Source organism: Chiroxiphia lanceolata, chromosome 2 (genome assembly GCF_009829145.1).
Source record: "Chiroxiphia lanceolata isolate bChiLan1 chromosome 2, bChiLan1.pri, whole genome shotgun sequence".
Lineage (NCBI taxonomy): Eukaryota > Metazoa > Chordata > Aves > Passeriformes > Pipridae > Chiroxiphia > Chiroxiphia lanceolata.
Window position 1 is genome coordinate 88,076,870 of NC_045638.1, and position 18,033 is coordinate 88,094,902.

The following is an 18,033-nucleotide window of genomic DNA, read 5'->3' on the forward strand; positions in this document are numbered from 1 at the left end:
TTATAGCCACTTCATAGTACACTTAAAATTTCTGTGAGAAATTTCTGGATTCGTTAAAAACAATTCTGTGTAAAAAGTGCATTTTTGCCAGTCCATGGGGAAAATCTTTAAGATAAATTTTGCTCCTCGCTGAATGCTGCAGCAGTCCAGATGTTTTTTCTCAGACAGATGTTGCTTTGCCCAATACCAGTCATCATCACTCCTGAGCTACTACTCTGTGTGTACACAATGTCTGTAGCTGGAGCCGAAAAAGCTACAAGTCAAAGATTTTTTTTCTCTCACTTTTTGTCATTTATGCCTCCTGCACAATTCAAATAAGCAAATGGCTTCCTATTTAAGAAGCCAGTAGTTAAATGATGAAATTTGTTTAAAAACTTCTGGAGGACAGAAGTCTTAGACAATAAACACTCCTTCTTTCATTTTATCAGACTTCTGAGTTCTGCAGCATAACTACACACTGTGCAGCATAACAATGCTCTCATGTTTAACCCCAAGATACACATGCACACAAATCCCTTCCCTTTGGGTCAATATGCCACCTGGCTTCATTTGCTGTTTGCGAACTCTGGTACTGAAAGGGATCATGAAAACATCCAGACTGTGTCTCAATCACAGTCTCTCTCAACTGCCTCTGGCAAGCTGGAAAACCTCTGTGTATTTAGTATTTCCTAATGGGAAAGCTTACCTATACTGTTGCATTTCCCTTAAAATTTCTAGCTTTCACATCTTTTTGGCATAAAAAATTCTGCATTTTATATGTGAGGATTGGACACACATACTTTTGTTTCTGTTCTCTATTTCTTAATTTCTCTGATGTTCTTTTATTTTTGCCTTGTGAGTAGCCACAGGGCCATTTAAATTCCCAGGCATTTTTTACAAGTTTAAGGCCATCCTTGTGTACATGAGGAGTAGTTCTGCAAAGGACAGCTCGTATCCTGGTCCAATTTGCCCTCTTAAGCGGTTAGTTTTTTCCATAGATTCTAGTCCACAAAGGATCAAAGATGGGCATTTCACTGGGTACCTTGTGTTATACAAGATTAATCTGGATTTAGTCAGTTTAGTCAGTTTAGTCAAAGTGACTTTTTGAAATTAATATGATTTAATGCTTAAATGTAATGGCTTGTGACATACATGCAGTCACACAAATGATCTCACAATTTCTTCTGTCTTTATCTGTGATTGCCACAGTAATTTTTAAACTATGTTTTCAAATCCTGCTTTTGAAAGTGTAGGCAGATATCAGCTAGCATCAGTGAAAAGAGCAGTGCCTGAATCAGTGCCAGGCAAAACATATACTGAGTAGCCACACTTGGATTACAAAGACTGTTTCTCTGAGGATAAAACTGAAGGGACTGGAAATACTATCAAGAAGCTGACAGCCTCCCATCAAGTCAATACATGACTTGTGGGTGTCCTTGAAGGGGTATAAAATTTTCATACAAAAAAAGTTAGAGGAATGGTTTACAAATGTAGTGTGCCAGCTGCTATAAGGAGATAAATTAAAGATAGAGGGAACTTACCAGTGTACAGTTCCATGCCAAGAAAGTCTTCACACCTGTCTCATACTTCTCAGATTAAAGATGCAGAGCAATGTTGACTTGTTGTCATGAAGGAGATCAATCCTCAAAAACAGAAAACTTTCCCTCTAAGAAATATTTAAAAGAATGTTATGTTTCCAGCTAAGTTTACGTTGTCACATAATAAGAACAGCAGTACCATTTGGAAAATATGAGAAATGCAAATATTTCCTTTTTCTTATTAGACTTATGCAAATGTAGAGCTTTAATTATTAAATATACTTAACAAAGAATATTTTCTGGAGCCTTACATTAAAAAAAAATTCTTGAGGAACATTTATATACCAATGGCATATATTCACCAGTTTTCCAGTCCTTAGACTGACAACTTCTTTATTATTAGGGTATCTTTAGTCCTCTTTTAAATAGTGTATTAGAAATACTCCATACAATATTTCTGTAAATAATAATTGTGAAAATTGTATTCTGTAGAAAAAAGTATCTATTGATAAAGAAGCCATAAAAAGAGAATGGCAGTCTTTATTATCTCAGTCCAGTGTTTTTGAGTCCTCTTTCACAATATGCTTGTTTTTAACTATGGCTCAAAGTCTTTACATACTTGAGTTAATACTTGAGTTCCTTTCCTCAGTTCATCTTTGATATGCAAGTTTGTTTCCAAGTGAAGTCTAAGTGAAGGGTTAGCTGTCATAGAAAAAGGAAAACAAAATGGATTTGGTCTTTCATAGAATACACCCAGTGCTGTTTTGAAATGAAAGATTAACATCTTGATAAAAAATTTAAATATATTAGGAGGATGAAAATGGTTGTTGTGTAGTGATACTTTAGGCAAGGACTTGACTTGTTCTGTAAAAAACTGATCAAAACAGAAAATGACAACTAAACCTCAAGACTGTGTATAATGCAATAAAAAGTGAAAGACTAAAAAGAAACAGTATCAAATGCATAGATTTTTGTAAGAACCCTAAATTCTCAGAAATTTAAGAAGAACAGAAGTCCATTAGGAACCAATAATATCCATTTCAGCTCCAGGAAACCTCCTAATAACAAATTTCCAGGAATGGGCAGCTCAAGCATTTACTTGTTTAAATCTTCCTAGTAGCCCCTGGTGCCTCAAATATTTCAAATCTTCTAACACTCCATCGAGCAGGGAAGACTGCCCGATTCCCTCTTGGAAGCCAATAGATTATCATTCTCTTAACCATTAACATTAATTAATCCAGGCAATAAAACACTGCAAGCATCTTAGTGGACCAGCTATCTCCTGGCAGGCAACTACTAATTTCCACTGAACCAGTATGGCTTGATTCCAAGTTTGAGCCACAAATTCTTGTCTTTTGTAAACATTAAGTATCATTCATCAATACAAAAGCACATAAATTCAAAGGGGGTTTTGGAATTCTGTTTTGAAGACACACTACTGGGGCTGTGATTTCCAGCAAGCTGTTTAACAGTTTTTTAAGTGTTTTTCTTTGAGTGGCTTCAGATAAAGTATTTTCTCATTAAGGAATGATTGGGCACATTTTTAGTCACCTTTTTAATTGTTTTCAAATTCTCTTACAGATCCTCAATGTCTTGTACCTTTTCAAGAACTAGAGCAGTTCACAGCCAAAAAGGGAATATTGCATCAGCTGTAAATATGATGCAGTGCTAGTATTCATTTAGGGAAGACATAGACCTGTTGGAATGGGTCCAGAGGAGGGTCACAAAAATTATCAGAGGGCTGGAGCACCTCTTCTGTGAAAAAAGGCTGAGAGAGTTGGGGTTGTTCAGCCTGTAGAAGAGAAGGCTTTGGGAGGACCTTATTCCAGCCTTTCAATATTTAAAGGGAGCTTATAAGAAGGATGGGGACAGACTTTTTAATAAGCCCTGTAGCAATAGGACAAGGGGTAATGGGTTTTAACTAGAAGATCATAGATTCAGACTATATTTAAGGAAGATTTTTACAATAAGGATGGAGAAACATTGGCGAAGTTTTGGATGGTGGTGGTGGCTGCCCTATTCCTGGAAACATTCAAGACTTGGTTGAACAGGGCTCTGAGCAATCTGGTCTAGTGGAAGGTGTTGGACTAGGTGAGCTTTAAAGTTCCCTTCTAACCCAAGCCATTCTGTGATTCCTACAGACCTCAGCTTCTGGGACTCTGTTTGCCCATATGAACTACTTCATTGAAGTCAAGAGGTAGTAAACGCTGATGTCAAACATTGTCTCCTTTCTTCATACAAGTAACAGCTTAGGTGGGATTTATTTCCATAATGCTGGGCATGTAAAAGCGTACCTCTGCGAGTTATTGTTGATTACACCATCTTTTACTTTTGTTCTGTTCTTGTCCTACAATTTCTGGCCACATCCCAGTGAATGTCCCTTTCTTTATCTCTCAGGCTTTAATGACCAAGGCACTACACTTCCTCTTGAAGTCTAATTTGATTTTTGTTTTTTCTCCCGTGTTGATTAAATCAAAGGATGCACTCAAAGGTATTACTTCGTATAACTTTTAGTGTTGAAGAATTTTCCTCTAAGCTCTCTTTTCCTTCAGATAGAGTTGAACATTTGCACACACCCTCTCATGATGTTCCCTTGCCTATACGACCTAAAATATTCTCAAAAATTATTTTAAAGTGCTGGATCAAAACTCTGCCATATCAGCAGTTTTACAGTGGGAACAATCATAGGTTAGTGGTCATACTTTTGACACTCTCTAGTTTATCCAGACTAACTCTTTCTGATAACCAAATCTACAAAGCTACTTTCTCAATACAGTTTTGCTGATTTAGATAAAACCCTCTGGGTTCAGTGAGCACTTTTTGTACCAGAATTGTGTCCAGTGACTGCATGTCAATATGTGTGTCACCTTTGACCTTTTAAGTCAGAAATAGATCTTCATCTTGCAATGGCTTTCTTCTCTCTTGGACTAATAAAAGATTGAAGGCAGCAGATGCACTGTCAGAATAGAAGATTTCCTCTGGAACAATTGTAAACTGTTTTCTTGTTTATTCTAGGTACTTATAGCTCATCATTTAGAAAATAAGTAAGATTACTTTGGTTTTTTTTACATAAAGGAGGGCTGTAAAAGCCACTTTCATGGATACCAAAGGTTAAAAATAAGAAAGTAGTTAAATGAGCTTTCATTACCATATGAGCTTCATTTCTCTCTAGAGTTACCCAGACCTCTGCATTTCTCATTCAGATGCTTCATGAAAGTGCTTACAATTCACAGAGAATCTATGATTGTCTGTCTTGTCCAAGCATGAGGGAAATTAACAGATCAGGGGATCGTCGCCAGATTGCTGGAGTGCTGAAAAGCACAGGATCCTGATCAATCTTCGCCATGTTATTTCCTCCTTAAAAGTTCCCTAGGAGATTAGGGAAGCTCCTCACTAACAGACACAGCTAGTGTTGATCTGCAATTACTGAAGCTATTGTTCCAAGCCTGGCATTACGTGTTGATCACACAGAAAGACCTACAGATGCATGTTGTGTTTTGGTAACCTGTGTAGGGGGGATAGTCCTGATTACCAGTCTTTTGGGATCATAGAATCATCAAGGTTGGAAAAGACCTGTGAGATCATCAAGTCCAACATTTTACCAAATACCACCATGCCCACAAAACTATTTTGCAAAGTGCCATGTCTTCTCTTTTTTTGAACACTTCCAGGGAGGATGACTTCACCACTTCCCTGGGGAACTTATTCCAATCCTTAATCACTCTTGCAATGAAGAAATTTTTCCTAATATCCAACTCAAACCTCCCCTACCACCACTTGAGGCTGTCTCCCCTTGTCCTATCACTAGTTAGAGAGGAGACTAAACCCCACATGGCTACAACCTCCTTTCAGGTAGTTGTAGAGATTGATAAAGCCTTTCCTGAGCCTACTTTTCTCCAGACTAAGTATCCTCAGCTCCCTCAGCCTCATAAGACTTGTGCTCCAGACCCTTCACCAGCTTTAATGCCCTTCTCTGGACAAACACTGTTGAGATCAGAAAAATGGAAGTTGGACAGTATGCTTCTCCTAGCTAATCTGCATTTCAGCTAATCTGCATTTTTTTATTTACCATTCTGTTCCTGATATTTTGCCATTTCAGCATTTCAAAGTCCACTGTGCCGCCTGCTTTTCCTCTTTTTTCCCCCAAGTTTGAGCAATAAACACAGTGGGGGAAACCTTCTTTGAAGACACTGTATTCTGTAGGTGATTAAACAACTTTAATGTGCACTGCATCTTCCCTGATCTCTTTTTACTTGTCACAACTTGTGAATTTATCACTACTACCTGCAACTAAGGAGAGTCATCAAAGGCAAACAAATTACACATTGTTTTCTGCACCAGACGGGTTTCCAGTTTCCTGAGGGCTCTGAGTGTTTGTTTGTTCCCCAGAAAGAATTAGATAGTTAATTCCCCAGCATTTCTTGCTGGTCTTTTACATCAGCTTCTTTGATAAATCATTTGGGACATCACATAATCAAGTGTTACCATAAAACATTTATACAGATCTATAAAGTAGATTACATTGTGTGGGAAATCATTAACCTCCTCTGCTTGAATTGTGCTGTTTGTACTAAAAAGATGCAGATAAGCATGGCTACAGAACAGTAGCTTTCATATGTATCCTCTGGCTCAAGAGTTAAACCCACTCAACAGCATCATCAGAGACAACATCTGGAAAGAAATCACCTGGTGATTCCAAATTCACTCTTGGTTTTCTGGTAGTGAAGGGGGTTTAATCTCATTTCTCTCTGTCTTTTATCTGTGACTGTGGCAGAATGGTTCTAAATAATTAAAAAATTGTGCATTGCTGTTTGGCAACTACTTTAATATTCCCAGGACATCCTGCACTGGCATAGTTGGTCATATACTGAAAAATTTTTTGCTTTACAGTAGATGTTAAAGCTCATCTCACAGATGAGAATATTAAGACTATAACCAAGAAGTAAATTAAACTGTGTCTGGGAGCAGTCCTAGGCACTACAATACAATAATTTCTCCCGTTGCACTGTTAAAAGCATCTGTGACATGGTGTTTGCCTGTGTCAACTGATGCTCTCCCAAGTAGTTATTGAGCCTGTATCAGGAACTAGGAAAAAAAAAAACAAAACAAAGATCCTTCCCACCAGTCTCTTTTTATGCATCTGTGTTGTTTTGGAAACCGAGACAGGTTACTGGCTTAGACACTCACTGCTCTGTGCCAGTTGGCCTCAGAGCTTGTGAATGGTTTTTGTGTATTTGAATTACCTCTGTAGGTGAAGTCGAATTTAATGCAGCCTCTGTGAGAACAGCACCCTTGGGACCAGTCCTCACGAGTGCGATAAGCAGAGCTCAGGTATCACCCCTCTCCATCAGCACAGACAGGACAACACCTTGGGCACACCTTCCCAACCTCATAGCAGAGGTTAGCACTGAGCAAGGGAACAACAAGAGGTTAGATTCAACCCTATTTTACACCTGGTTTACACCATTGTTTCTGGTGGAACGCCCTGCAATCTGTTCCATCTAATTTATTTGATCATTAATGTCTTCATCCTTTGGTTTTGCACTGTTATTGATAACTGTAACAATTTCTCCATCTACCAATGCAAAGTCTGGACTGATGGAAAATGACAGTTGCATGGGTGTTATAAATACCTAGTGCTCACTTGCAAAAAATCCTTCCAAAATAACATGAAGTTTGCACAGAACACAGATATGCCCTCTATCCCTCAAAACTGTGACTTCAGTAAATCAAATAACAGCAAAATAAAATCAGTTACACAGAAAAATCAATCAACTATCAAAACCACAAATCAAAGCAAGAGCAAAAATGGAAAACTCTCCCTTCTAAAACCTAAGAATTATTACAAAAGAGAAAAGCCATAGCAGCACCAAGAAGTCACAGAACTTTTCTATTGCTCTTGGTTACTAATGAAATATTATATGGTTTGGTTCTTTTTCAGATGCCGTGATGATGTAGAGTAGTATATGTCTTAAAGAAAGACAGATTATTGCTATGTTGAATCAAGCCATTGATATTTATGTTCTTCGTGAATAATTTCATGTACTCATTTGAAAACTTTACAAACTTTCACACCCTGTGGAAAAAACATCTGGTTCCCTCATTTAATAGAAGGGAATGGGGAGAAAGACTATGTGCCTTGCTCTTTGTCTCAAGTTTACATGGAAGGGACTGTCTCCCAGTTCTGCACGCAGAAAGGCACTGGTTGAGCTTCTTGATAGACGGCATAATAACAGTCTAACCCAGCACCCCTTTTGATGTCAGATCTGCATGGAAATACTGGCCCATAGAAAGTGAAACATGGCTTTGTTTATACAATAAAATATTTCACAGGTATGACATATGGGTAAGTGCAGAGCAAGGCTGACAATTTATATCCACATGTGGAATATAAAGATAGGATTGTACATTCATAACTGCAAACAACTGTTGCTGGAATTGTGTTTTCCAGTAGATTGGTTGTTTATCCCTATTCCCATGCAACTTGCATTGGAAAAACATCATTCTGTCTCCTGAAGGTTCTTTTGTAGACAGTCCCTATGCAGCACCCAACACAGAAAACTCTCTATCACACAAGAGATTTCTAAATACCATTTTTCCATATTTATTTTAATAGAGATCTGAAATTCAAATATAAAACTGTCCATTTGTTACCTGAATTATCAATTTTCATTATAAACAAATAAAAAGACATAAGTCAGTAGTTCCTTCACAAATAATTTTGGGCTCCTGTTGACACAATGTCATTGGCACTATCATCTGCTCCTCAGGATCATATGGCTTTTGTGGAACTGGGAAATGATTAATCTGAACATTCACTTCACTTTTACTCGTATTTTCATTTTTTAAAAAGTAGGATTTTTTGCGTCTGGTTTTTTTTTTTATTTAATGATTATGGCATGAAGTAGACTAGGTGGGAGTACTAAACATTTCCAAGAGATGGTTTCAGAAGTAGAGTGGTTGCTATCTTAGAGGAAATCCTGTCTTGCAAGAGGAAGGATCAGATTCTCTTCTGTTCTAATTTCTGGCTTATAACTGTGGCAATTATGCTTGAAGTTCAGTTGTTCTAGATTGCCCTTTTAGCCAGTGCACAGAAGCATCTTTATCTATTAGTGAGTTATTTCCATTCCACAAAAGGATTATGCTTTTAATTTAGCAGCTCAGTTAAGTGTTCAAAATCAGGGTGAGAGGATCTGTCCCCCAGAATCCTCCAATGTTAAGCTTTGGCTCAGTGTTGACTTATTCATTTTGGTAAATCAATTAGAACCACCAAAAAAGGCCTTTAAATGTGCAGAAGGTCTCTGGAGAGTGTTAACTATTCCTGGGATGAAAGAGCTCCACAGCTTGTGAATTTACCGTGATTTTCCTCTCAGCTAATGTAGACTCAGCTAATGCTGGAACATTTTCCGAGGATGAAAGAGAATGTTTGAGTACCAACATATCATAGAATTATTTAGGTTGGAAAAGACCAATAAGGTCATGAAATCCAACCATTAATCCAGCGCTGTCGAGTCCACCACTAAACCATGCACTTCAAATATATCTTCTCTGGTGGGTCATAAAGCATTTGGGGACTTCCTACCTGCAGGCTGCTCTGTCGTTTCCAATAGGCTGCTGGCACTACTCTGTTCCTGGGATTTCTCAATGCAAATTCATCCCTTTATGCTTGACTAGAACAGGCTATTCCTCATTCTGCCAAAGTACCAGTTTTCCCAGTAATGGTGCTTTCATTGTTATATCCCTTTTATACACAGGTATTTGCTGTTCAGGGAGTAAAAGAAGGAGTAGATGAAAACCCATAATGCCACCATATATCCAGTCTTTCAAGGGTCATTATATTGTCCACAAGGCATAATGCTCTTGCCATTTTCAGTTTGCCTCTAGTGTACTGAGTTGTCATCAGAGTAAATAGTCACCTTTCTTCATAAATAAATAGTGGCTTTGTATCAGACTCAATGCGGCCACAGACCAGTAAAGCTCTAAATAGCAGTGGAACAAAACAGCTGCACAAATGTGAGAAGTTCATGTGATTTCTTCTAGTTAGGATTCACTTTCATGTTGTTTAGACGTCCTCTGACTCTCAGACGCCTCATTACAGTGACTTTCAACAGCACAGTTGTGTTTTCAAGCTTTGAGAGGTGCAGCAGCTCTTCATTATTACCAAAACAGGAGTGGGAAAAAGAAATGGATGCTCATTTCATTAATGGTTGTTGAGAGACAAATCTCCCTTTCTTTGTTGTGTCTGATAAAGACAAATCCAGAAAGATGCCTCACATCCCACCATGCGATCAGTGTGTGATTTCAGATATTTTGGCTGAACCCCATTTTTCGTGAATCTATGTATCAGGGTTCTCATTGGAAATAGTGAAGAGGGAAGGCACCTGGTACTTTAGTGAGCCTGAGAAGTCTACAGTCACAAACACCACCAATGTTTCCCAATTACTGCCTTAATTTTGTAATCAATCACATATAAATCCCGTCCTCACAGACAAAATCTCTCTTTCTTTTCCACTCTTTCATTTTTCTCCATTCCTAATTCACCCTTGCAGATGAGATTGGGGTCTTTGGGAATAGAATCTCATTTGAATTCTGAAACTAACTTTTAAGACTAACTCAGTACATCTAGTGAGACAACATCTGATCTATCCAATCTCTAATCGATTTAACAGGGGTAAGGGCATGGGCAGGCAGGAGTTAGGATTTTCCTTCTTATTTCCACAGAGCCCTTCTGGGTATTTCACAGAGCTGCTAAAGTTCACGTTCCAGGACAAAGTAAAATGTCTTTGAGGCATCGAGTAGCACACATTTAATGAAGATAGAAAGCCAATCACTTAACATCAGATGAGGAACAGCAATTTCCTTCAGTCTGGCACTTTGTGTATTGAACAAAATTGCATGAGAGCTTTGAGCACTAGGAGAGCTGTCAAGCGGCCGTTTGTCTGGGAGCCGGAGCAGTCCCCTTGGAAACAGCTTAAACCTTTTAAATGAAAGCATTACAAAATGTACATCTGTGTGTAATATATTGGCCATAGCCTCAACTGTCAAGGGCCAGGCTATGCAATGTTGATATATATTTTTGCCTGATAGTCATTTTCATGCTTTCACATGTAAACACAACCTTCTTTAAGATTGCAGGGTACTTGGCTGCTCAATAAGCAAGCATCAGAAAAAAGCTTTACCCTTAAAACTGATTCAGCTGGGTTATCTGACCATAACGTTTAACTCAAAAATTTTGATACTTCCTGGACCTCTCTATTGCAAATACGTTGAGATTTCTTCTTAGATAAGGCAAAATGAGAAATTTGACAGTCACCACATTATGGTGACAATTACAGATTTTAGAGAGGACATATTAATAAACATACTGTTGTCATATGTCATCACCTGTATAAAACATTAATCCAAATTCAGAAGCTTTTTTATTATATCAGTCATTTGTGAATGTGAACTTTGAGGAAACATGTTGTGTGTTTTATTTCTTTTTATAATTTTTTATAAAGCAATGTATTTACTCATTGTATTTTTTCCTATAAAAATGGCTAACAAAAAAACCAGATAAAAGAATACATGGATGGCATATAATTTAAAATATATTCCCCGGGAATACACTTGGTCTCGTGTTCTCACACTGCTGAAAATATGGGGCAGCTCTTCTGAAATCAGGTGAGTTTTAACAAGTAAAACTGCTTTAAGTGAGAGGAAAATCAAGCCTGTTTTTTTTCTAGTCCTCTCTGTCTCTCAATCTGAGATTTCCTTGATCCTCTCCCTTCTTCTTCATCTTCTCCTCCAAAACCTGCTTGCAACTTGTATTCCTAGCAGCCACTTTCTTTAATGAAAAGTAATTCTGAGCACTGAGCAGATTCCACTTCAGCTTTGACAGTGGGAAGTGGATTTAAAGTATCTGACAGAGCTGTGAACTACAGCTGATTGGGCATTTTGGCAGTTTAAAAGTATTGCTTTTTTTTTTTTTTTGCCTTTGGCATCTCACTTTTTTTCCTCCTCACTACTCCCATGTATTACTTTTAGTCCCCACAGGGCACCTTATCCTCGGTCTTGTCACCAGCTTGCTCCAGGAGTATTTGGCGACAGATATTCTTGGTCTTCAGCACTAAGACCCTTGCCATGCCCTACTCAGAATCCATTCCATCAAGCAGGTATTTGGCCTAAATCTGTGCAACAAGATCACGAGATCAATTTCAACCTTCACCATGTGATTTAGTTAGTATGGTGGTATTTGGTCAAAGGTTGGACTCGCTGATCTTGGAGGTCTTTTCCAACCTTAATGGTTCTATGATTCTGTTAACAAATGAGAAAACTATCTGAGAAGCATCTTAGTAAAGAATGTACAGTGGAGACCTCATCTTCTACTGATTTATTTTGAACTCGAGGTGAAATAAAAAAAAGGAAAAAGAAGCTTCTTGAAGAAAATCCCATTCGCTCTCTCTTCTCCCAGAATAACCATAGGAAATGTATGTAGGAAGATGACATTTATAATCTTCATCATGACATTTTGATTCCTCTTGTGGCTAAAGATCCAATCCTTCTCTCATTCTCCATCAAGGCCTTCCTATTGTTTTTTTTCTATGATCACAGGAAATTTGGAAATTTGAATTTGGGAGACAACACAGTGAGAATTGATCCAATATTTCACAGAAGGACAGGAGAGGTGTACTGCTGTTTTCCAAGAAGTTTTGTGATGATAAATGGGATTGTGGTTGATGTTTTGAAGATATTATTCTATGACAGTGATCCATTGAAATCAAAATAAATCCACAGCAGCAAAATAAAAAAGCATAAAACAGGCCTGTTATAAGCAGGTGTGAGAGAAAACAGTAGTTATATGACAACTGGGTAGATTTTAGAAGTTGAAAATTGGGAAAGGCTCCAGTCCATGACTTAAAAGACAGCTACTGCAAGCAGTGGGAGTTTACAGATCAGCAGAACAAGCTATCAATTTTCAATAAAATATTAGGAGTAGTTTAATGCAATTAACCTCCTGGGAAGTGTGGCGGGCCAAGTTCAGAGGTGCACTTGAAACAAAGTCCTGGCTCCAAGCCACATCTAGAGTATGGTTATTTGTTGAGTAGAAAGGAACTGCATCTTGTTTTCATTCCTCTTATCCCTCAATTCCTCCTCCAGCCTTTAATCTTCCTAGAATCATAGAATACTATAGGTTGGAAGGGCCCTTAAAGATCATCTGGTTCCAATCCCCCTGCCATGGGAAGGGACACATACCACTAGACCAGGTTGTTCAAAGCCCATCCAACCTGGCCTTGAGCACTTCCACACATGAGGCATCCACAGCTTCTCTGGGATATGATCTTCACTTACACTGCTTTCCTTGCAAGTAATCTGACCCCTTGATTTAGCCTGCTGCAGGGATATACCCCACCTTCTGAATAGCGTTCAGGCTGACAGTTACTGTGACATCATGACTTTCTTTTCCTGCAGAAGGAAAGGGGACAATACAATGCCATCAGGAGTAAAAATAAAAAATTGCTGCAGAACAGCAATAAAGTACAGGGTTTAGAGACCGAGCTGCTTCTTTCTAACTTTAGCCATCTACAGATTCATTATCTAGCTGGTTGTGGATGTTTCAAACAACTTCATGGAGAAACATCCTTTGAAAACTATTAATCACAGAATCTTCCTCTGACTGAAGAGGTCCCTGAGTCACAACATATGGGGGTCTGGGAGAATATTCAGCAGACATAGCTCTCAATATGCTTGCTTGTTCTTGCACTGTTTTCCTAGAAGTCCATGTTGGTCACTTGAGTTGATGAGTCATTGGTCCAACCCAAGACAGTCATTCCTACAGGAGTCATCTGGACATCTTGCATCATTAATAGATTGCAATATTAATAGAGAAACTAATAGAGAAATAGAGAAAAATTAATAGAGAAATCTTGCAATAGATTGCAAGATTAATAGAGAAAGAAAAACATTTTCTAGAGATGGTTCTCAATGCTCAAATATAGAAGCAGCCTAGTGATTAACAGAGCTGGAACATCCATCTCTGAGAAAGTTATGTCTATTCCTGTTGTGAAAAAGAGGTCTTAAGTGAAGGACCTCTTCAGATGCTGGATGCTGGTAGGTCACAAAGGACCAGAGTAAAAAGGTTGAGGGATGAGTTTCTGAGAGCTGTGATCATTTCACCTGTAGATTGTAAAGCTCTTTTAACATCAAGAGTTTTCCAGGGGTGCAAGTTTCCAAGTAAGTGGTTGGATTCTTTTAGATCCTGACAAAATAAAATGGGAGAAAAAATGTAATAGAAGGTGGTATAAGATAAAGCATGTGAGTATTATTAGAAAATACACCATTTCTTTATTATTTGCATTGTATCATGTGACAATAACATTACCTTGAAGGAATGACAAGCCCCATTCGGAGTTAGACCTTACTTTAAGACATTTAAGACTCTGAAAGAGACTCAAGAGAAAGTGAAATTGCTACGGCGAGCCAACTAAGGTTACAAAGGAAGTCAGTGGCAGAGCTGGGAAAATGTCTTCTGACTCCCAGGCCACTGCTTATGGCAGGAGATCACTTTGCTATCAAAAAAGACCGTGATCTTTTCTTTCTGTGCAGGACCATTTATTACTGAACAGCTGTTGTCAGTCCATTTAGTCTATTTGAAAAAATTCTGAAGAAAGTAAATATCTATTCTTCCCTGAGAAATGGTTTAAAGTTTTCTGGATATGACTAGTTTAACTTTCTATATTTTTCCTTTTCTAATTTCACCCCATCATATTTAATACTCCACCTTCAGCAACCCTAAATAATTCCTACATGAACTACTGTTCAGTAATCTAATAAGACAGTAAAGTGTGCCTTGACATCCTAACCAAGACAGTAAATATTTAATATAATGCACTCTATGAGAAGCAAAGTACAATTAAATGAAAAGTCAGATAAAATGAGCTTAAATGTAATAAATACCAGTTACCATTCAGTGCTGAGAAATTGTATGCATATTTATTTCCTCTCAGTTAGCACTACTGGCACCCCACATTTTGTGGGTTTGAAATGGCAACAGACTTGCAAGCCTGCTTCATCATGTCTGTTAAAATAATTATTGATATTACTGGTTTATTGTTTGGTATCCCAATTTTTTTTTCAGTTAGCTGCAAAAGTCTGTGTTGCTGGGTTAATTATTTCTTCTTTTTTTAGTTCCTTTTTGGTTCACGTGGAAAAAAAACCATAGAGAAGTTGTAATAAATATTGAAAAATTACTCATTTTTATAAAATACATTTGGAAAATAAAATGTAGATTTGATCCAAAACTATTTTTAGCCTGCAAGGTGGAAGCATTCAAAAAAGAAGCAAAAAACTGTCCTTACACTTTCATTTCCACCTTGAATAAGATATGGTATTCTTTATTTATTGTCCCATACTTTTATGTTCTCACCAGATGCTGTGCTCCACCCAGAACCACCTATGCTTTGTCACCTTCTCTTAGGAAAATAGATAATTTTCTGTCAACTTATCTAAAAGCTGAGACACCATTGTTTGGAAGAGGAATTTTCTTGCTAGCATATGGAGAAGCCATGCTAGTTAAGATCCAAATTAATCCAAATTAAGGGTGGTTTCAAAGCTTCCTAGAACCACTCATAAAGATTGCTGCAGGCCTCTAATCTTTAGTCTTCAAGAATTTTCTCTAATCTTGACTATTCAAGAACAACTATATTTAGAGTTTGTACTTAAAAGAATAATATTGTCTACAGATATGTGCATTTTTTAACCAGAATCTACAAATACTGAGCACATCCTGCTGTCTAATAAAAGAGTGCAAGTAGAATCATAGAATTGCAGAATGGTTTGGGGTGAAAGGGACCTTAAAGATCATCTTATTCCAACTCCCCTACCCTGGGCAGGGACGCCTGCTATCCAGCTGTGTGCAACCTGGCCTTGAACACTTCCAGGAACGGGAAAATACATTAAGTACACTAGTTAGTTTAATTATTCTAATTTTAAAAGCACTAAAACATTTACATCTTTTATGTTTTATTCTGAAACATTCATTTGAAAACTGTCAGCTTCTTCTATCAGAAATTTAGTTCATATTGTGTTTTTCTGTGGGATGATATAGAATCATAGAATCTTTAAGGTTGGAAAATATATCCAACATCATGGAGTTCAACCTTTGACCAAATACCACTGTGCCCATTAAACTGTTTTGAAAAGTGTCACATCTACTCAGTTTTTGAATGCTTCCAGGGACGGTGACTCCACCACTTCCCTGAGGAGTCTGTTCCTGATATCTCACATACCATGCTGGTGATGGGAGTTTCCATCACACAAGACCACACACACTCGCTTATGCATATTCTTTCCATGGATCCAGCCTGGTTATTAGTCCTGGGGGACATCTCAGCCTTTATTCTAGTCTCCAGTGAAGTTAGATCCTTGAGAAAAAGCCAAACTTTGGAAAAACTTGTCACTTTAATAAAATTTTCATAAGGCAGACTGACCGGTCTGAATACAAGCCAGCAGTGTGCCCAGGTAGCCAAGAAGGCCAATGTCATCCTGGCTTGGATCAGCAATAGTGTGGCCAGCAGGACCAGGCAGTGATTGTCCCTCTGTGCTTCACCTCAGATCCTCTGTGCTTCACCTCTGAGGCTTCACCTCAAACCCTGTGTCCAGTTTTGTGCTCCTCACAATAAGAAAGGCATTGAGATCCTGGAGTGTGTCCAGAGAAGGGCAACAGAGCTAGGGAAGGAGATGGAACACAAGTCTGATGAAGAAAGCCTGAGGTAGCTGGGGGTGTTTAGCCTGGAGAAAAGGAGGCTCAGGGGGAATCTTATCACTCTCTACAACTAGGTAGAGGAGATTATAGTGAGGTGAGTGTCAGTCTCTTCTCCCAGTCAACAAGTGACAGAACAAGAGGAGATGACCTCAAGCTGTGCCAGGCGAGGTTTAGATTAGATATTAGGAAAAAACACTTCACAGAATATCTACATTCTGTGGAGTCACCTTCCCTGGAAGTGTTCAAAAAACACGTGGCTGTGGCACTTGGGACATGGTTTTATGGTGAACATGGCAGTGGTGCTGAGTTGATGCTTGGACTTGATGATCTTAAAAGTCTTTTCCAACCTTAATGATCCTGTGATTCTATAACTGCCCACGCCACCCAAAAGCAGACAATTTCTGAGATTTGCTCTCACACAGAATATTTTGAACTATTAAGATAGTTTACTACAAAGTGATCACTTCCATTAATAAAATCATTGTTCCTAAGATACTATCAGTAATTCTACTGTTAATTAATTCGAGGAGATATGCTGACCTGCATTTGGATGCTGTTCTCTGTCATTCAAGTTGCTTTGCAGTTATAATTAAATACACAAAATGGACATCACTGCTTTCACTTGGTTGTGTACCTTTCATTTTGAAGGTCAGTCTAGCATAGACTCATACAATGGTTTATATCAGGGATTTTTTTCAAACATTACAAGATGTCTCATAGTCAAACAGGATACTTCCAACCTTTCTGAATGAGAGATGCTTTAAAAGAATAATTTTCCCCTGATTATCGCTGGGTAAATACTTCCTCTTGAAATGATGCACTCATTGATAGATATTCAACCTCCTGCACTGCAGACTGGTGCAGTGATTTGGAGGATAATAAACAGTTACTTAGAGGAGGTATGCACAGGAATGGAGTTTCGTTTGCATCCATGTTGAAACTGCAAAGACAGCTATACAATAAAGATTATCATTGAAATCAATAGCAACATGGTGGACGTGGAGGGAATAAACCCACTGAATTGCTACTGCATAGTCATTTTAGCACCACATATTAATAACTTATTTGTGGCTATTACCAGAACATCTACAAAAACATTTCAAGTGTTAAAAAGATATGCAGCTTATATTGTAAATATAAAACTTTGAGATTAGTGAGAAAAGAGGATCGCACTGGCTTGTAGTTACTTTATATGTTGTATTTGACTCATTCTAAAAAGTAAGGGAAATAGTAATGGATAACAGAAGATCCATGTCTAAAAATGGGGAAAAAACGAGTTTAATATGCCATTCCAATTAATTCCCTGGAGGATTAGGCAGAAGAATATAATTAAGGTTTCGGATCTTTATGGAATGTTCCATGTTGTTAAACAAACAATAAAATTCATAGATATTCCTATAATAAAACTTAAAGAGATTTCTCTTGTTGAAATAAACTTAATGTACGTTATCATATGGGGGCAAGTATCTTCGTATTTGGTAGGTCTGATAGGATTCAGGGACTATATCGTAGCAGTGCTTGAGAAGCCAGGTTATAATCAGAATTTCACCTTCAGTTCTTCAGTTTGTAATAGATTAATGAAGTTGAAAATTTGTGGAACTGTGGGTTGCTGCAGTTATAGTTGTGGTAAACTATCTGATCTTTTCATAATGAAGTGATGCAAGAAACGCTTGGAGACTCTTTTGTACACCATTGAGAGAAATACGTCCTACAGAAGTTTTCAAGGTAGTAAATATGTGAGAGGGGTGGTTTATTCTTTTGTGTTGCTTTGTT

The 18,033-nt window shown here is 37.9% G+C and overlaps 1 protein-coding gene and 1 long non-coding RNA gene across 9 annotated transcripts in view; one reads left to right on the top strand and one right to left on the bottom strand.

The window, feature by feature from the left end:
• The window catches only part of TENM4 (teneurin transmembrane protein 4), a 601,078-nt gene that overhangs the window by 58,069 nt on the left and 524,976 nt on the right, over positions 1 to 18,033 (top strand). The gene's annotated exons all lie outside the window — the stretch shown is intronic.
• Positions 12,581 to 13,131, bottom strand: LOC116782439. The gene is made up of 2 exons (XR_004355240.1): positions 12,753 to 13,131; positions 12,581 to 12,668 (listed from the first exon to the last, which is right to left on the bottom strand). It is a non-coding gene; the product is annotated as an uncharacterized LOC116782439 (long non-coding RNA).